This window comes from Tympanuchus pallidicinctus, unplaced genomic scaffold, assembly GCF_026119805.1.
Source record: "Tympanuchus pallidicinctus isolate F22 unplaced genomic scaffold, pur_lepc_1.0 scaffold1, whole genome shotgun sequence".
Taxonomy (NCBI): domain Eukaryota; kingdom Metazoa; phylum Chordata; class Aves; order Galliformes; family Phasianidae; genus Tympanuchus; species Tympanuchus pallidicinctus.
In genome coordinates, this window is record NW_026294618.1 from 81,553,366 (window position 1) to 81,575,280 (window position 21,915).

General features: G+C 39.4%; 1 protein-coding gene across 4 annotated transcripts in view; it reads right to left on the bottom strand.

Moving 5' to 3' along the window:
* LRFN2 (leucine rich repeat and fibronectin type III domain containing 2) overlaps positions 1-21,915 on the bottom strand; it is a 202,782-nt gene that overhangs the window by 148,654 nt on the left and 32,213 nt on the right. For 2 of the 4 annotated variants that reach the window (XR_008206854.1, XM_052683215.1), the window contains exon 1: positions 17,649-17,699. The exons of 1 other annotated variant lie outside the window; for it this stretch is intronic. The gene's annotated coding sequence lies outside the window, so the exon portion shown is untranslated. Of the gene's footprint in view, positions 1-17,648; positions 17,727-21,915 lie in introns of those variants that run through there. One more of the 4 variants, XM_052683223.1, reaches the window with a different exon arrangement.

Here is a 21,915-nt window from a genome sequence, read left to right on the forward strand (position 1 = left end):
GGGAGAGCAATTTTACTGCAAAATGCATGAGCTGCAGCTGCAAAGAACTCTCAGGTGGTGCCCATGCCCAGAGATGTTACACAGGAAATATATAGCTGTGTCTATACAGGGAGAGGTAAACAAATAGAGTAACCCTGTCAGCTCCATTCATGCTATTTAGTACTAGGAGAATTCTCCCTTGTTTTATTAACTCAGATAACAGAGAAGAACATGTACAAATGTTCTTTGTGTTAAATATTAAGAATTCTTTTGCTAGTGGTAAGAAATAGTTCTCTCTTTGTACTGAATGATACTGGAAGTTCTGAATAAAACCAAAATTAAGATAAAAGTTCTCAGGAGGTTTGATTATTCCTTCACATCTACTGTCAGTTCCTCCCTCTGACCCGCCAGGCAGACATGTATATTTTTTTTCTGCTTCTCCTGGCTGAAGTGGCTCCTAGAGGGAATCAGGGGAAAGATCAGCCTTCACTAAACAAGGGCAAGGAAAAAATTATTCATGCTACCACATGCTAGTATAAGTACACCAATAAACAGACCAATTCATATTGCCTGTGGAAAAAAAAAAATTAGAACCCAAGAAAGATGTATAATTCTGCAGGAAATTTACCTGTCAGTTGTAACCCTTGCTTACACCTATGGTCCATTTACTCCACTATCTTGCCTCCAGACACTGATTGTATCACACACCTCTAAAAATCCTGGACAAACTCGCGCAGCCAGGTACAGCCACAGCTAACCTGTCCATGGACAAGCTTTTCCTTAATCCTTCTTTAAAGATTAGTTAATGCACTGCAGCATGAGAAGAGGACAGTCTGCCTCTGCACATCCAGCTTAAACACGTAAGGCCTGATTCTGAGGTCCTTAATGGTTAGCATAAAGTGTACCTTTCTTTGGACACCCTTGATCTAAAAAGTAAAATCTGTTTTGTAAACACTTCACATGAGAAAAGGACATTAGTCCAGAATAAGCTGTAGCATTTCAGTTTGGAGAGTGAGAAATTTGTAGCATACCAGTTTAGCCTGGTTACTCTTCTGGTTACTCTCTACTCGTTAGTCCTTGGAGAAACATTGGATATATTTTAAGAAAACATCCAGCACAGCTGGGAAAATCAGGTCACTCAACCAACAAATAGGTATCAAATCTGGCTTCTAGAAAGCCAAGGCAAGCTGTACTGAAAACTTTGAAGATATTTTTGAGAAAGACTGCATAAAAAACACACTTTTTTGGAGGGGTTCATGAAAAAGATTCTATATGCTACAAAATTCATAGTCCTTTCTGTAACCAGTGTTGCAACCTTGCTCTCTGCCTGCTGCATCCTCCAGTGACTTCTACCTGCAAATGAATGCCACAGACGTCACATGTAAGGGAGCTACATCATTGTAAAACAGAGGAGGAAGGACTATGGACAAAGCAACCATCTGCCTATTTAGAAGCATATCCCATTTTTCTTGATTTTATAAGGAACAGTGCTGAATGGTTCCTCCCAGAAAGAAGACTAAGGGTTAAAGTAGTAGGAAATTTTTTGGGCACTAAAAAGATGATCTGTTCAAAAAACTTGAGAAACTGATAGTTTTTGAACTTGATAGGAAAAAATACTAAAAAAAGAACCACATCATTTGGTAGATTATTAAAATGTGAGTTGGGGAAGCTAACTGTATTCATAGCTCCTGGGAATCTCTAGGTGAAGCATTTTGGCTAGAAAATCAAATCAAAGCTCCAGTCATGTCAGTGCCTTATAAAAATAAACGTCAGTACAACTCAGACAGAGAAGACGTTTCTTAATTACATCAGGAATTAATAATAGACTCTGGGACTAGTGTTTCTGCATCTAATTTGAAAGCAAAGTATTGCTTGCAATAGCAGAAATCAATGAATTCCATCAATGCTCTCCAAAAATCTTCCAAGAAGCTTAACTTTGTCAGCATTGATTCCAAATGGAAAATACAAATATGACATAACTCTGGCAAAAAGTCTCCCAGAAGAGACTTTCATGAGGCTTGGTGTAGTGAGTTCCAATGTACATTCTTCAGCTTTCCTTGATGTCCTTCAGTCTTAAGTTAGAGCTCTCTGGGGTTCACCCTGTAGGTTCTTTTCTTCACTACCTGTCCCAGATTAATATTTCTTTTTAGTAAGGAACTTCTCTGTGAATTCTACCTCTCTTTTTCATGACCATTCTCCAGAGAAGGGATAGACCACTTCCATACCTCTCTTTCACTCAGGTCTCTCCTCTCTCTAATCCTTCCTTAGTTCACAGTCAGCCAACACAGCTGCTTTAGCAACTTCTACTTTATTTTCACCTCCAGGGCAACATCCTCACCATACAAAGAGCTGCAGAAAAAAATCTTACTTTATCTACACGCTGATCATCTTACTGGCCTACAATACACTTCTGGAAAGAACTGTCAAGGTTCAATGCCCTGTTCCTCTCTTAGATCTAGAAAATATAAGGGAGATCGTGACTACAGATGACTAACTCCTCGCTCACTGAACCTTTAAAACTGCTACATTTCTGAGCCCCAAAAGGGTAAATTTTATATGGAATTATCCTTAAAAACAAATGCCTTAAAAACAAATTTATATGTAAGTTCATATATGGACAAGAAACCAATCAAAAGAAAGAGCTTTACAAATATCTCCTGAGGGCAAACTCTCACTGGACATGCAGTGCCAAACATGGTACCCAAACCCAATAAACATTTAAATTAGGATAGTAGAGAAAGAGAAAAAGAAAGTGAGATGTTTTTGCAATCATAATGACAACTTCATCTACTACAGACTTAATTCTCCTGAGTCTAGCAGACACTATATTTTAAAGCCTTTGGCCCCCATGAATGACAATGCAATGCAGCATGTATATTATAGACACCAGAAATTGCCACTTCCTCCACCTTCTTCTAAACTGAAGTAGTCAGCACCAGTCCACATGACTGTTTAATCAATGGCTGCCAATCAATTACAATGATTGAAGGACAGATTAAAAAACATTTGGTCTGTGGCTATGCTAATGAAAACTGTTGTTAGGAGTTGAACCTACCAGCTTTAAAACATTGGAAATTTGGGGAGAAATTGTATATTTCTTGCATATTGTTCAGTTCCGCTCCTTGCGGATCACTGAATGGCTGTTTACACACACACATGCCAGTACAAAATATCCTTCTCACATCCTCCACCCACACATCTTTCTGCTTTTAAAAGCAGCTCCAGCCAACAGATAAACTGAATGTGTCTTCTTTCTGTTTCCTGCATCTTACAATGGGGAAATCCTCTTCTCAAATTTCTAGACCCTGAGATCCAACAGAAAGCAAACATCATTTGAGACTAACGGTGAGATCAAGACAGCACAGAAGCTTTCTGTCTTGCAACACACTGTTGTAAAAAGCATAGGCCAAAATCATACAGGAAATAAGATGATGAACTTCTTAAAAATACGTCAACAATTCCACAACTTTTCTTTGTCCATACCATAGTTGCACGAAGAAGGGTTTCAAAAAACCAGGAAAGAGCTGTTTTAGGCCAAAAATTCAATTATAGATTCATAATCTACTCCACTTTAAGCACTCATCTCAGCTGAAACAGCCAGGATAACTTGTCAACCTTAAGGGGATTCAAAGTAACTTTGAAGATGCTTTAAAAGAAGGACAGTACAATATTTTTGCCCTGGGTTTATTATTTTTTCCAAGTTCTCCCTTTACAAGCAGGGTAATCCTTGTACTTCTGTTTCACATAATCACATGTCCAGCTCAGTGAATGAAATTTAATGCCCTTTGATTGATAGGTTAAGGCCAGAAAAGATAATTGCGGCCATCTCATTTGCCCTTCCACATAACCTCACTTACAGAATTCCACTCCGTGGTTCCTGCATCAATCTTCATACTATTGGCTGATACAGAAAATATCTTTTACAAAGCTGGCCTCTTGATTTAAAGATTTTAAGTGATGGAGCATTCATTTCCCACTCTCTTTGTAAGTTATTCCCATCTTTAATTGCTGCCATTGTGAAAAAAAGTCTGTACCTCATTTTGTTAGTTAGAAGATTCTGGTATTTTACCAAAAGTCTAGAGTGATAATTATGAGTTATAGCTGGTATCTCTTGATCAGAAAACACAAAATGAGGAATAGCAGAAGTTTCTCTCAGATAAGTGGATTTATTACACTGGGGACTAAAGAGTGCTGTTTGAGACCAGTACGATCTATTTACTCCACAAACAAACAAACAAACTTCTCGTTTCATGGCCATCTGCTTCAGCACAGCGTTCATCAGAATAAAGAGATTCAGTTGGCAATGCTTCCACAGTTCTTGTAATTTGATGGAAGGTACAGCATTAGCTTTCAGAGTACATCTGGAGGTAGCGTACTCTGCTGCCTGCCTATCAGGAAGCAGGACCTCATCCTGGTGGGTTTGCAACCTCTAGTTTTCATCCTTTCCGTGCACAGAACACTCTCAGCTGCCACAGAAATCCATGGGGGGAGCAGATGCTCCATGTACAGTCAGTGCAAGGAAGACATGGCACAAGACGAATGTGGATAAGAGCCTTGATTTTACATTTTGACCCCTGACACACACAATAACCGACACTAACCTTTTCACTGCTGAAAAAGGATACCTGGGCTTGTTATGCAGCAGGGGGCCCCTGTTAGGAGAGGATGCTGTTCCACTGTGATCTTATTGTTGCAATTTGACAGGCAACAAAAGCAGTGTAAGCGAGGTCTGGCTTTCTGCCCAGGTAGGGACTCGCTGCAACAACTCCCTGTCCAACCCTACATTTACATCAGTTGAACCACAGATCTGTGAAATGATACAGATTTTTTTTTTTTTGTTTTGTTTTGTTTTCTAATTACCACTCAAACAACATCACCACCAAAAAACAAAACAAAACAAAAAAACAAAACAAACCAACAATTGGAGAAAGAGAGGGTTGTCCAAAATTTTTGACCTCTAAGAAGATGAGAATCATGAGAGATTGGGGACAGGTAAACCTTAGGCAGGATTTCTTAACCAGGGATAATGTTGTGAAACCAGTCTTAACATTAATCGTGTGAGATAGACATAAACTCTACTGCAGAGCATACAAAAGCCCATATCTAGGACAAGGTCATTTATTTAAGCTGTTTACACACCATTTCCCTTCATAGTTCTCAGGCACCAACCTGATGCTTTCAAGATGGTATGTCTCAACCATTGAGAGGAATAGTTACAATTCTGTATCTAAAAGCATAGGAGTACACTGGAGAGTAAAGAATATTTTGGTCAGACCCTCGTTTTGAATCAAAACTACAGCTGTTACCATAAATAAAGTCAGCATTTGCTAACAGTTGCTACATTATTGCAAGAAGGTGGCAAATTGAAATGAATCCATCAATAACCTTGATAATCAGCACTGTAAATTGTTGGAAGAAAGAACCATTCACCCCAGTCACAAAGCACTCAGAAAGCTTCTGTGGTCACAATTATCTGCAAGCTATTAGGCTTGCCAAGGATGAGGCCAGGCACTTAATAGGAAGCATCTCAGACCTCTGAAAGGAGTTCAGATTGTATCACAGGTTTAGCAGCCTACAGAACACAAGAAACAACACAAGGTGGCATTTTCCCTAGCGAAGATTAAGCACGATGGGAAAAGAGTGTTGTTTTTGTTGCTTTATTTTTACTTTCTAAACAAATTCTACTGAACTTCAATATGTTACTTCAGGTGGAAAAGAATTGAAACAATAATCCGTGTAGAAAAATCAACAGACTAGGCAGCGTGAATTTGAAGGATAAAGGTAAGTTTCTTGCAGAAAGGAATGAGAAACTGAAAGGATTCTGAAATAGCTACAGACAATTCCAGCCCCTAGAAGGTAGCGTATGACTTCCACCTGGTCTGCCTGGCCTCAGATTGGGGTCAAGATGGTCTGCCTGGTCTCCCTCCTAATTACACTTCTTAAACCTCATGCCAATAAAGCAGACGCATGTCAGACTGAGAAACAGTTCCTTCTTGGCTCTCATCTGAGAGCTTGACAACCTCTGAAGATGTGTGCAGTAAGAATCCTGCTCCCATTCATAACTCAAGTAGGTGCGTTCAAGAAAGAAAGAAAAGAAATTCTGTGATGTAGAACCGATAACCACCATAAAGATAACAAATGTTTGGATTCCTCTCTCAGTCTCTGCTCCTGTTTCACAGCATCACACAACTACAGGGGTTGGAAGGGACCACTGGAGATCATTGAGTCCAACTCCCTGCAAAAGCAATTTCCCTACAGCAAGTCCGTCCCACAGGTGGGCATCCCAACAGGTTTTGAATATCTCCAAAGAAGGAACCTGCACAACCTCTCTAGGCAGCCTGTTTCAGTGCTTCATCACTCCAGCAGTAAAGAAGTTCTTTACTGTTTTACAAAGTTTGGTTCCAAAGTGGGTAAAGGAGGAGGAAATAAGTCCACAATTTCTTATCAGAGAAATCAAAGAGAAAATGGCAGCAGTCTTAAAAATGTCAATGAATGCAAGACCTAAGTCAAAGAACCTATATGTAAGTTTGTGATCAAAAAGAAACACAGCAAAAACCACTTGGCTGTGAGAAGTAGCTGTGGGCACAGGGTCATTCTGAAATATTTTGATTATCTCAATCGTGGTATGAAAATAGGCTCTTATTTTAAGGATGACCGTAATATTTTGAGAAATCCATTTTGTTGTTGTTTGTGCTCTTGGTTTTCAAAGTGTGGTTCTTTGGTGGGAGTCTGGGTGTCCAAAGCATCTCAGTATGCCATAGCTCTGCTGCAGTTCTGCTCAGAGATCCTAGAGTAGACTTTTAGAGCCAGAGTTTGTAAGTAATAAGCATATACAGGGGTAAACTATTCGCATGTATTAAACCATCAAGCACCTATTGCAAAGTAAGTCTGATACAGTTCAGTGTTGCGATACCCTAAGTTTTATTTTGGGAATGGAATTTTGCAGTAGGTTTGCTCTACAGAGGCTAGAAAATCTTTTCAAGACATTTTCTCTTCCCCAGCCTCCTCAGTCTGTAATGTTTGCAGTGATAACACGTGGAAGACAGTCTGTACTGTTTTGAGCACAGCCTAGATTCACAGGGTGATAGTCTGTTAGCTATCCATAGTTACGTCAAATTCAATATGTTTCTTGCGCTGTTGTTCTTTTCAGCTCATTGGGTCATCCTCAAATGAAACCTGCTCTGCTATTAAATGAATTACCTCTAAGATTTCACATTTACCTGACGTTGTTCATGCTAAGCTTAGTTTTAGATCAGTATAGAAGTAAAAATACAGTTTCTAAAAGGACTTGACTACTGATCAACTGCTGTGTCTTTACTGAAGTTATATTACAAAGGAGATGGAAAAAGTCTTTATGGTTACATGGATGCATAGGAAAAACAGGAAAAACAAATAGGAATTTGTTGCGCTACAAATCAAATAAATACTCCTGAGAAATTAAAAGTAAATGACTCTGAAAGAGCTACAGAAATCTCTGAGCAACTAGAAACATAAGTTACCAACTAGTATGAGCAATTCTTGCTTTGTTTTTGATAGCCATCTCATTTTCTGTACATAGAATTTAATGTGAGGTCACCAGAACTGAGGCTTGAAATATTTCTACAGATTACTGCTGTACCTGGAAATCATTGTGTAATTGGGAACAAAATATGGTATTTAGAATGTATTGACAATTACTGTACAGCTGAATGAGATACTGTGGAGAGAGTAATTGTTTTCACAACAATTAGGCAGCTGAAAATAACAAAGGTAGAGCATACTGAGAGAGCAGGTAAATTTGGACATTATGATGAAATTTAGTCAAGCAAAAAAAAACCTTGATAAGAAAAGGTGACATTACACACTGTATTCATATGAATTCACAGACACACAAAGCCTGCAATAGCTACAAAACTGCCTCAGGTACTTACAGGGTCCTTTAGAGGCTACAATAGTCCAAAGGTGACCAACTGCTTTCAAAGCAGAGCCTTCCACATCTACAAGGCTTTAAAGCTACATGGGATTTCAGACAGACACATTGATGTGTGCTGATGAAGAGAACTGCCCTTTGGTCATCATTTTGGTCTGAAGGATCTCCTTGGCTGCAGAACCTGCACAGCAGCATGATGTGTGCTGACCCCAGGTCCCACAGGAGGCCTATTTCAGTTATCCCCATTTATTAAATAAATGAATCGAAGCTGGATTAGGCCACTAGGTAGAAGTACTTCACTCAGAGCATTGCTTTAGACTATGTTTCTCTCACTACACTTCAAACCATTGTTTTCGTTTTTTAACCTAGACAGAAGTTGATTTTTCTGCTTAGAAACTGGCTACAAAAGGATGTTCATCTGCTGCAAACAGGTACCAACAAACTGACAACAACCTGCTTTAAGAAGGGAGAAAGATGAGGCCTTGAATGCACCCTCATCTCTAAATTAGAGAATCTTACATCTGCTATCATGTTGCAGAAGCGTAGGTGTAAATCTAAACGGCAACAGCTTTGACTTGCTCTCCACTATCTTCCATCAGAACTTGCAGCAAGAAAAGTTCCTGCAGGAGGTAAGGACTGATGTGTTAACTCTTTCCATGCTGTAGAGCTGCTTTGCAGCTATCATGAGGAATATAATTTAAGTTGTGGTTTGCAATAGAGGAAAATGGGAAATCAGAAGTACTGTTAAGTTTCCCAAAGCTCCTAGGTAAAGAAAGGGAATCTGCGTTAGAAAAATGACCACTAAAAAATTCAAAACTAAATAAAAAGTGAAGTGCCAGAGCCAAACTGAACACAGAAAGAAAACTGGGACCAAAGCCATATCAATGAAACGAGGAAGCAAAGCATGAATGTGGACAAATGGTTTTGAGGCTTAAAAGTGTCTAAGAACACAGAAACTGAGTGAAGAAAGCGGACCTCGCAGTAAGAGAAGAAAATAAGTGTAGGAAAAGAGGACATGGGAACTCAAAAAGAGAAGTGAAAAGGGAAAGGTCTGAAGGCATTTACAACTGTCTTTTCCCTCATTTGTTCTTGGTAGCAACTTAAATTGGGGCTAATGACTTTCAATCATGAGGCAGAATAAACCATTTCGTGGGAAAGTTTGTATTAGTGACAATGAAATGAGCAAATATTTTTCAATACTTCTCCTTCATCTTGTATTAATGCATTAACACAAGTATGTATGAACAGAGGCAGGTGCCTCTGAACAAATAAGCACAGCAAAACCTCTGTGCCTGACAGGAGCTAACTAGAGACAACCTGCACAATGGAAAAAACTGTAAAGCTGAATTACTAATTTCATTCATGCTAAAGGTTTCAAAGCAGTCTCTTTAGTTGGAAGATCATATTTTATAGAATCCAGGACAATTTCTTCCACAAGAAATAATAAAAGCAAAAGCTTTTCTTTGGTAATAAAACCACAAGTTTTCTGAATGCCTGAAGAGAAATCATTTTGGGAAGCCTGATATGCAAACACTAGATTATTTCTGTGATATGAGTAAAAGTTTTTCTCTTACATATGCAGGCTCAAGAGAGGGGCATTAATATATGAGGGCTGCTCTGAAAGTAATGCCTCCTATTTTATTATATTGGCCCACAATGTCAGAGGTGGATGTCTTATAGCAGCAGAGGATGAACTTTCCCACCAATATGCCATTACATTTTGCTGCCCTGTGACAGCATTGCAGCAGAGATGCAGTCTGACTAAATGACTTCTGACATGGAAGGGCATATAAAGCAAGGGTATGGAACTGGATTCCTCCATACAGGAAAAATGGCACCCACTGACATTCGTTGATGATTGTTGAATGTTTCTGTGGACCAAACAGTGGATGTGAGCACAGTGAGGGGCTGGGCAGTGCATTTCTGCAGTAGCAAAGCTATGTGAAAGACGAGCCATCTTCCTTCCATACACAGCTGTCACACCACAAAACACATCAATCAGTTCATCCACACAGATCAACAGATTACAACCAGAGAACTGTGTACAGAATTGAATATTGGCTTCAATGCATTGGAAACAACAGTGGAACATTAGAATACTGCAAAGTTTGCACCAGGTGGGTCTCATGAATGCTCACGCAGGAACTGAAAGAACATCACATGCAATTGTGTCTGGACCTGCTGAGCAAGTGATGAGGCTATGGGTCACAGTTTCCTTGTTCATATCATTAGTGATGATGAGATGTGGTGTCACTGCTATGAGCTGGAGTCAAAACAGCACTTCATAGAGTGACGACATATGAATTTTCCATCAATGAAAATGTTCAAGGTAGCCCTCAATAGGTGATGTCAACTGTGACTGCTACCTTGTGATGCTGACTAAGTTGAAAGCTTGAATTTCCAGAGTCAGGTCAGAGAAGATATCTTTCTCTTGCAACACAATAATGCCAGGCTCTGTATCAATTTGAAGACTGTGGAGCACGCTACTATCTTGGCTGGACTGTCCTACCATATCTACCATATATTTTGGAATTGGTACCTTCTGACTTCCATCTGCTAGGACCAATGGATTGCTTGGGTAACATTTTCCTAGCAACAATGCCATAGCAGCTGTGAAACAACAGGTCACCTCTGCTGGTGCATGTTGTTAGAAGCATGACATGCAGGTTCTTTTTTATCGCTGGTAAAAATGGCGGTGATAGTGATGACTAAGTCAAAAAGTAGCACTTTGTAGCAGAGGATTTGCTCTATCAAATAGTGTTATTGTCTTCTTTCTGTCTGTTGTAGTTTCAACAGAAATAAATAGGTGGCATTACTTTCAGAGAAACCTACCTATACAAACACGTTCCATTTATTCTTTCTGACAAAACATACGCTTGCTCTGAGAGAGCACAAAGGAATGAGAAGAGAGGAAAGCAACTAACCCAGCTGGGAACAAGGTCTGCTCATATAGGCAAGGACCACTGCAGACTGCCTCCAAGTCAACACTGTCCAGAGAACAAACTGCAAAAGCTATGACACTACTTGATACAAAATACAGTTGCAGAACATGAAACCACAATTAACTAAGACTTCCACTCAATTTTTGGAGTATACTGTTATTCCTAGTTGGAAATTCAGCTGTTGGGGCAGGTGTTTATCGTTATGCATCAAGGTTGTGTTTGAAGTCTTGCTGAGACAAACCAAGGGCGAAATTATTTGACAAGAAAACTAAACAGTCTTATTCCTGTGTAAGGGGGACATCCATGCAAGAATGATGAATTAGGCATCTAAGTGTCACTGCTGCCAGTAAGAGCTAGAAGCTAAATCCCCTAAGGTCAGTGAAATAAAAAAAAGTACACTAAGCACTAGTCTGCATCATCAGGCATGCAAATATCCATGGAAATTTGATCTGAGTTGTCAAGCCACTGGTATTTCATGGGCTAGAATCTCTCAAATCATACAAAAATGTGTTGCACATCTTTCTGAGTGGATTTTATATCAGATATTACTGAACACATCTGTAAAGGTGGCCATGTGCTTTGTCATTTGATTTTTTTTTTTTCCTCCGAGGTGTGAGTTTTAATAATTTAGCCAAATAACCACAGATACTACTAAATATATGCTAGTTATGTAGTAGGACAGCATTCTGAAGATGCAGTCCAAGGAGCCAGACCATTTACTTTGAATCTTTTACTCACCCTCATGCAAAGTACAGATGCAGTATGGGAACTGAGAGTTAACTACATACCTAAAGTAGCTAGAGATATAAGAACCTTATCAGAAAAAGAAACAGCTGTGCTCTATATCTCCCTCCAATTTATTTAAAATGAATTGATATTTTTTTCCTTCTAGTTTCCAGTCTGAAAGAGAAATGACCCTAATCTAAAATTTGAGCTTGAACTCATTCACCTCTTTTTAAATCCCAGTGTGAAATTAGAGGTTCCTCTGATCAGATTTTTAAACCTACACAAGACCAAGCTCTGAGCCACAAGTGGGAATGAACCTAACACCCAGTTGTCTCCCAAAGAGTTGCTTTATTCATGTTCAGACCAATAGAAGAGACCAATCAGAGGCAAAAATACTTCAGAGCTCTACTCATGGATGCACAGGAGGTCTGAACATGCAATTTCACTGAAAACTCAAAATAGCCTTATTTTTTCCTAAAAAGTGTTTCATATTAAAAACTGATCCTTTAAAAATATCACTTTTACTGATCTTCTTAATGTTATCAGGTTCATACACATTTCCAAATGTACTAATGTTTTCTCAAAAAGGATCAAATCAGAAGACATATAAAAGCAAAACCATAGAAATTGAATTGACCAATGGGTATCCTGATTTGGTGGGTAGTAACCCTGCCCAGGGTGGCAGAGGGGTTGGAAATTGATGATCTTTAAGATCCTTTCTAACTTAAGCTATTCTACAATTCTCCCCAAAGTTGCAGCAACTGCGCCTTGTTTTCTATTGAGTACTTCCCACTGCCAACACAAGCAGCTATTCCTGATGAAGCAACCTAATTGTGTTAATTATTTAAGAAAACCACAACCATGTGTATTTCTTAACCAGCTTCAGAGCACGAACAAGAGAAGTTCCTTTGGTAGGAAGTAATTAAAGTGAAATTGAGGTCAAAGACAACCAGCAGAAACAGCATGTTCTGGGTCACTGTCGAGAAAATGGGGTGAAAATACTTGAAAAAGGCCAATAACCATATAATGATTGAGATTCAATCTCATCCCTTCCAGCTATTAACTCCAACTATAACTTGATCTCCTGATCAGGAACAACATTGCTAATTCAAGTCCAAGAATGCATACAATTCCTGTCACATTTTTGTGTCCTTTAGAGTCCGAAGTCAAAATGAAGATCTGTAATAGAGATTGGAGAGGCTTCATTTTTATACAAAGAAAGTATGAAACATATGTAATTTTAAAAAAACATTTCAAATTCTCCCCCATGTATTCTTTACCTTCTTTGTGCACAAAACAACTGCATTATTTGCATTGTTTCATAAAGCATTGTCAAAGACACCTTAAAGAAAACAAGGCAATTCTGAAGCAAATATATTACAAATACAATAACTTCCGGAGAAATACAATACTATGCAGAAGAAGCAGCAGTCTTGGAGGCTTCTAGAGTGTCTGGAAGATAACTTTATGATGCAGTTGGTAAGAGAGTCTACCAAGGGAGGTGCCCTATTAGACCTGCTGTTCACAGAGAAAGACTAGTGGGAGGTGTGGACATCAGAAACTGTCTCAGGCAAAGCAACCATGAAGTGATAGAGTTCTTTATTCTTGGTGACGTCAGGAGGGAGGCCAGCAAAACTGCTATCTTGAGTTTCCAGAAGGCCAACTTGGAAGTATTCAGGACACTGGTAGGGAGAGTCCTTTGGGAGTCTGTCCTGAAGGGTAAAAGAGACCAGGAAGGCTGGTCATTCCTCAAGGAGGAATTCTTAGAAGCACAGGAGCTAGCCGTTCCCCTGTGCCATAAGATAAGCCATCTGGGAAGACTGGTGTGGAAGAATGGGAAATCTCTGCTGAGACACCAAAAGAAAAAAGAATTTACCTGCTTTGAAAGGAGGAATGGGCAACTCAGAGAGAGTACAAAGAAGCTGCTGGGATATGCAGGGAAAAATAATTAGAAGCACAAAAGCCCAGTAGATTTGAAACCTATGTGCTGTGCCTTCTACAGGTCTTCTAAAGGGGAACATATTTCATCTCTATGTCGGCAGAAAATTTAGAGCCCTCTTAGATGATATCCTGATAAGTAGTCTACACAGAAAGCCCTCATCAAATACGAAGAGCAAGCAGGCTCTCTCCATCTTCTAAATACAGGCTAATATTTCCATATTTCAAATATAAACAGATCAAAATTGCTAATGTTCATATGCTAATGTTCACCTGAAACTATGGTAAAGCACCAGACATTGCAGAACTGATACAATTCTACAACTGCACCCCCATGCAGAGACTAGTTCTAAAGAGTGCAAAGCAACCTGACAGCATCTACATAAAACCTATCAGCAGCCCTATAAAGAACACACTATTTAGCGAAGGTTCTGTGAAATAACTTTGGTCACTGCTTGGTGACTTCCTGATCTTGCTCATTTTGTAAAGTGAACTGCACAAATATTTGGAAGGGGAAGGATGGGCAGGATAGATCAAATGTAAGCCCTCTGCCTGTGGAGATGATTATAAGGAGGCTAATACATGTGGATTTTGTTTACAGGTATGCTCTTCTCCATCTGTAGAGAGCTGCAGCTGTGTTTTAGGTCAGGGTAATATAAAGAATAAAAGAGCTAATTCATCTCCCCGTAGAGAATCAGTGCAATGACTGTCTTACTTATGCCCACTCTCAATGGCTTAGTGAATCAGTGACCACATTAGCTGTTTGCAAATGGACACATGTCATGCTTGAAAGGTACATCTCACATGGAATTCACCAACATGAATAGATCTAACCAATTTTATAAAGCAAATTACAATTATTTTCCATTTTGAAACATTTTCCCTCAGGTAAAAAGACAAAACAACAATAACAAAACCAACATGTTACACCCGCTCTTCTGGGAATGTTTAAAACGCAAGGGACATCATAGTTAAAGCCTGGTTTTCATGACATTTTCTGTGCCTGCAAAGTTTACTGTGAGCTAGGGAATACATTTTGTTATACCTTATATTCAATTTTTGTTGTCATTCCCAGTATACCTCTATTACATTGATAGAAAAATGTCCTCTATTTCTCCATTGTCAAACATTGTGCAGCAGATAAAGTGCCTGTTCTGTATGTTGAAATAACTGAGAGTGCTAAAAAGAAAGGCTTTTGTTACTATCAGATTAGCTTCAGGGGAGAGCAAGAAACATATACGCACAAAAATCAACCAAACTTTCCTCTTCCTTAAAAAGAATATGTACTTATAAATCACAGCTTAAGCTCTGATTACTCAAATATGGCTTGCACCCCAAGGGAAGGGAACAGGACCACTTTATACCTTATCCCAATGTGTGTTCTGGAGTGTTTGCTAGGATATTTCTCCTAGAGTTCGCATTGCATCTTTGGATCAGAATGGGGTCCCTCTTGTGGCCAGTGCAGCATTGCAAGGTGCTGAAGTCCAGAAATGCTGCAGCTGAGATGCAAATTCACCAAAAACTCACTAATAACCCATTCTTCTATCATCAACAAATTAATTGTAAAGAATACATCCAAAACTCCAGGCCAAGTGCACTGTATCCCAGCCAGGAGTAAGGAATTCATAGAATAATAAAACCATAAAGATGGAGAAGACATCCAAGGTCGTCTAGTACAACTGTCAACCCATTCCCACCATGCCCATTAACCATGTTCCTCAGCACCACATCTACACCATTCTTGAACACCTTCAGGGATGGTGACCTTGCCACCTTTCTGGGCAGCTCGTTCCAATGCCTTACTGTTCTTTCTAAGAAATAATTTTTCCTAATATCTTAAATGAACCTCTCACCCCCCCCACTATTATCTGGGAGAAGAGGCCAACTCCAACCTCACCACAACCTCCTTCCAGGCAATTGTAGACAGCAGTAATGTCTCCTCTAAGTCTGCTCTTCTCCAGACAGAAGAATTCCAGTTTCTTCAGCTACACCCTCATAAGCCTTGTGCCCGAGACCCCTTACAGCTTCATCACCCTTCTCTGGGCAAGCTTCAGAGACCTCAGTGTCTTTCTTGTAGTGAGGGACCAAAACTGAACATAGTACTCAAAATGCAGCACCATCAGTGCCAATTACAGTCTGATACAAACTAGGATGCCACTGGCCTCCTTGGCCACCTGTGCACACTGGTAGTTCATGTTCAGCCGGCTGTTAACTAATACTCCAAATTTTCCTCTGCACAGCTTTCCAACAACTCTGCTCCAAGCCTGTAGGATTGTATGGGATTGCTATGACCACAATGCGGGACCTGGCACTTGGTTTGGTGGAACTTCACCTTATTGGCCTCAGTCCAGCTTCTTGTTGAAGCTCAAGGAAGGAACTACTTCTTTCTACATCATTTCTGCAGTGAGCAGGGCTGGGAGGGCTCTGCAATCCTTAATTATACCATGCCTGCTGGACTCATTGTGGGACTTCATTACAACAGGACAGAGCACCCACGGTTGGGTGACGATGTCACCGAGCACTAAGGCGCCCCCAGAGCTGGCATATCCATCAGTGAGCCTAAGCTGCACATGGGCCAAGAACAGTCACAAACACAAAAATGACATCCCCACCTGTTACATCTCCTAGACTCATTTAACCCAGAGCTTTTGTGCTGGATTACCCCCCTCCAACCCTCCTCCCTCTCCTTTTCCCCTCCCCCACACACACCCACACACCCACCCACACTCTGCAAGAAGTCTGGTAGGACTAGGCTTCCTATTGAAGGGGAAAATGGTGAGACAGAAACCTCATCAAAACATACTGGCAGAATGCAAGCAATGTACTGCACCACAGTCCGTGTACAACATCAAGAAAAGTGCCTGACAATTTCACTTTCAATTCATTTTAGCAGCGAGAAGGCAGCCCAGGATCAAAGCTTTATAAAATTAGTTTGTGAGACTATTTGGCTCAAGGCATCTGGGTAGCTTTAAATAGTTGTTTAGGACTAAGATTGCCAATGAAAATGTCCTGAGTTGAATTAAGATCAAGTCCAAGCTGGATCCCAAGAGCAGCCAAACCCATGCCTCCAGATATCCACTTTCCACTATAAAGGAAAAAGCAGTGCCAGAAGTGCTTTGCTCTGCATTGTATTCCTTCTGGCCTGAAAAGGCTGGTGTTTTCAGTATGCAGCTAGATGCTTTAAAAAGTAGAGTAAAATAAAATCCAGTAATCCAATTCCTTGCAGAGAAAGCTGGCAATGAAACAGTGACCTCAAACTCCTCTGTGGAATTTCCTTAAATTATAAAATTATGCATTGGTAGCTTAAAAAAAAAAAATAATAATAATAATAACAAAAAAAATAAAAATAAAAACCAACACAACAAACTTAAGGATAACTAAGAATAAGGAATGGTACAGTAAGGATAAAGGAAAGAAACGCCTTTGGGAGAGAGAAATTAGCAGATAACTCATCTTTCCATCCAACCCTTTCCTTCCTCTTCCTCATGTATCTCAGGCAATTGGTCAATTAAATTAAATCCAGTAGGCAGAAAGAGGATTTTGAAGTATAAATAAGCCACAAATACTACAAAAACCTCACAGAGAAGAATAAGAGCCACTATAATCATCCTTCATGAGGGCAAGTACCGCAGTGCTGCTACACCAAGAGTCCATGCAGAGAGAAATGTTATGAATGTCCCATCACAGGGAAGATATTAGCTGGAAGTTGCTACTCTACTGGAGTCAGCTAGTCACCACAGACAGCACTGCCAAATACAAGGACCTGTCATACATGCTACTCAAGGAACAAGCCATTATTTTGCTTTGTGGAATATGCCTGTATATTACAAAAAGCTCCTCAAAAAGAAAAATAAATCTCTACATTACAAAGATGAACAGATAAGTAGGTGAAAACTGCCTGTTCAAGATGCAGAAATCTAAGCAGAATTAGATATCTGACCTCTCTAAATCACCAAAACTCTACTTCATTTTAGGCGATGGTGAGTCAGGTATGCTAAAGCTCCTTATACATGAGGCATGAGACTGCTGAAAGATTAAAGCAAATAGTGTATTGTTACAATCAGAAAGGTCAACACAGTGGAAAGGTGATACAGGAGTACATTAGCAAAGGGACTGGCACAAATAGAATGATGTTACAAAGGAAAAGTACTCACCCACCTCCGAGGATCTAGGCTCATAGGGAAAACTCCACAAGAGAGGGATCTCTAACCAGAGATCCTTCCCCAGTGGCAGTCAGCCCTTAAATGAGGTCTAAGAGAAGTGCAGCCAGGTTCCACCCAGTCTGATCACACAGCTGAATTGCCTTCACCTGTGCTCCCAGGGCTGACCGGGTCTTTTCCCCAGGTGCTCAATCCCCAGGTGGTTTAGGCCATGACTCAACAGTTACCATACATGTAAAAAGTACAATTTGATAACTGTAGCAATGAAGTTCTGCAGAAATTAAGCAGTCATGAATGCATAATATATTTTCAACTACAGAAGCCATATTTTCTTTAAAAATTTAACTACAGGTGCTAGGTAAAAGTTCTGAGAAAAACAGTATACCCCATGTGGAGTGATGGTGAAAATGAATACTTTTCTGTTTCTTCTCAACAGTCACCATGTTTGCCTAAACATCAATCTTCGCTTCCAATATGGAATCCAATGGTCCAAGTAACCATTCTTACCTCAAAAGTGTTTCAGAACCTTGAGAGAGACAAATTTAGCAATGTGCCTATGACTAGCATGCAGGAGGAGTAGGATTTTCCTTGGAGGACCAGCACTGAGATGAATGAATACCCTTTAAAGCATCCTACAGACTACATTCTAAAGAAGAAAACAAGATGTCAACATCAGGCCCTACATTTTAACGTCTGTGTTGGATGAGCAAATAGATAAAGCTAATTCCTTCACCAAAGAAAATACTTATGGCCCAAGACATGAATTACTGTGTGTTAATATAAATGTTTTTGAACCGGAACAATTTAGTGAGCGATTTGCTGATCTCGGACATGGCTTAGTTAATACAGAAGGAGCAGTGTTCCTTCTCTTCACAAGCCCTGGATTTACTAAAGCACTTCAGCCACGCAGAGATCTGATGATGGTTCAGAGGATGACATAGAATCAGGTCCCACAGGCAGAGAGGGAGGCCATGGAAGCTCAGATACTACCACACCCATGGGGCACTCCAGCAGCATGGCATTTCTCACTTCAATGAAGAACTGTCATGAGCTGTAAATTACACAAGCCATGAGGTTTGAACAACAATCTTCAACAGTCTTCAATCTCAATTTATGTATTCATCAATAATCATTAATTGATTGCATGTATAGTTGGTTTCTGATGTCGTTCTGCACCCTTTATGTTAGTATCTGACTTTCCCTTATTCTATTTATATGAAAGTTGGATTTTATGCTGCCTGTGTAGCAGTTCATTTAGAGGAACACTAAATCAAATGAAATATTAAAACATAAAACAAGACTTTAAGACATAAAAATAAAAGCAAGTCAGAGTTTTTTTTACCAACTCCAAAAAAGAGGAGAACTGAGCAGGTGTCTGAAACCCAGGGGATCTCTACAAGGGTCTCACATCTACCCAGCTGGTAGGTAGTAGCAGAAGCATATGCATTTCCTGTGAAGTTACATGGGGTTTGCTGCCTAAAGATAACAGAGAATTCGGCCATTAGCATTTGTTTAAATGGACTTATATTACTGCGTTTCTACCATTCCCACAAGTCTTTTGTTTTGAGATCTTCACATGGGAGTGCCATCAGTTCAAATGGATGTGTAACCTACTGCAGGTTTCCTGAGCAATCCAGTTAGGGGAAGGAGGGAGTTTTCATCTCAGTGATGCTGCAGTGAAAGAAGTACTAGAAGAAAGATTTCCCTACTCATCAAACGACCCATCAGTCTTACTGAACTAAGTAGCAAAAAATCTTTGAAAGGATTTGTTTGCAGAGGATGGTCAAGATAGTTAACATGCATTCAATGTTAAAACATAAACACACAAAAAACGTAATTCCACCTATTCTAAATAAGTTTCAAATACAAAACCTCATACTTGATGTTCAAAATCTTTTGAGGGGCCTTTTACAACAAAGGGGAGCTTTTAAAAAGTTTTGAAATCACCTTCCTCACTAAATAAATGGTACAGAACAAGGAAAAAGAGTAAAGCTATCAAAATGCAAGCTACATCCTTTCAGGTGGAAGGAGCTTGTACAGGCACATATGGATGTTACACTTCTCATCTTCCTTGTATCTTCTGTGCTAATTTTTGCTAAAAAATTGCAAGTAAGAGTTGCTTTCATTTTGTGGGAAGCTCAGATGAAAGTAAAGTGATGAAATTCACATGATGTAGCAATAACTTCAGTACCTAAGAAGTGTATTAAAAGCTTTCAAGAAGCTTGAGTTGGGAAAATGGGACGTAAACGTCCAGCGAGAAAATGATGTCAAAAGATGAAACTGGAAACCAAATCAGCTCACTAGCACAGCAACTTGGATTTTGAAATTAACTCACTGTTGTAGGATTTACAATGGAAAAGAAGGTCTTTGAGTGCACAGACACCTCTATACCCTATTTGTTCCCATTATATATACTACAGCAATATCTTCTGCAACAGAAAAGGTCCCTAACTGCACTGTGCCAGGGCTGCTTGTAAGTGACATTCAGGAAAGCAGGAAGGACAGTTGGCTGAGTCACCAGAGAGAGCATTCAGTGAAAGAGCAGAGTCTGCTTCTCTCCAGCATGGCACTCACCTTCTTCATGATGGATTGAACTGCACAAAGCAGACGATCAGAAGTCTGGTAGTGACAATGAAAAATTCACAAAGGATGAAAGGTAAGGAGATTAATAAGCAATGCAATTTTAGAGGAGTCACAGGGCCATCTGGTGAGACTTCGTGTGCACAATAATTAGCAGGAGGAAGTATAAATATTTCTGTCTTTTTTTTTTTTTTTTTTTTTTTCCCCTCTCTCCTCCCTGTTACCTTGGCTCTGGTACCACTTTGGGTTTCACACAACACCCACAGTATCAGCTCAATTTACTGCACAGATTGTAAAAGGAAGTAATAAAGCAGGAATTAATTATATAAATGATGCAAATGTATTTCTCTATGCTGTCAAAACCTCTGAAACTGGGACTGGCTAACATAGGTGTTCACTGTGTGCAACTCATCCAACTATATAATAGAAGGTACTTCCACAGGGACAATTAGATGTCACAGTGCTTGGTATTAGAATGAATAACTTCCACGTTTTTTTTTTTGTTTTTTTTTTACTTCTGTTTTCTTCCCAAAGTATATCTTGAAATTCCAAATTTGGCTCCACAGAAAGGGATTTACAAAAGCCAGTACACCTGTAGAAACCCTGGAGGCCCTGGAGAAACATGGGGGGTAGCTGTCTAATAGCTGAGAGAAGTTTCTAAATTAAGTGACAATCTGCAGCCTTGAAAACTTACTTAGGTAGCTAAGTTCATAAGTAACCTCTTTCAGAAATAGAGCACATGTTCTAACACAGTTTTAAATCACTACATTATTTTAAAACATCTTCTCAAGAGAAGGAAGCAGTATTCTTTATTGAATACCCTGCTGGACTATATCCATCTGTATACATATATGTTGGACCATATATTGGAATATATCCCTATGGATATATTAGAAATTTCTCCAGAATAGCAGAAGCATAAACTTGTATTTCACACTGTCAGAACGATGTGCCAACCACTCAACTACAGACTAATCTGGTAGGAACACTAAATCCTTCCTATTAAATGATTCTACTCATCATTAGAAAATTAACTGCACTGAAATAGAGTAACAGAATGGAACTAAAATTTAATCAGGTCCCAGAGGAGTCCTAGGATCCTGATCAAGAAACCTGTATGTATATTTTATCTAAAATATGTCTTGCATGAAACACTAAAAAAGAGCTCAAAATTGGGGGTAGTATTGAAATTACCCTTTTTACAACCTGGATGAATACTCACCAACCCTCCCTCCTTTAAATTCTGATCCTACAAACATGCAAGAGACTATCTTGGTAAGTTGAACATATTTGTGGTCAGCTGGAGAAGAAAGAACACAGTAGATATTTGTAACGTCTATGTGTAACGTCTATCCAGTTATTCAGCGCATGCAAGAATAACGAGTTCTAAGTTTATAGTAGAACATTAGAAAAATACGGAAAATGCACATTCTTTTACAAACATCAAACACAGGTTAAATCATATTATTAACAAAACAAACAAACAAACAAAAAAACAACAAAACAAAACAAAAACTTAAAATAATGGGCATTTAAAGATGAACTCTCAGAAATACCATGTAGGAATTTTGCTCTTGTAGCTGTGAACGTGGTGATTTGAACCACCTCCGCTTTATTTCCCAAATCAGGGTGAACAGAGAGTCCCAGCAGATGCTGGTCAGATGAAAAAAACAGGACATAT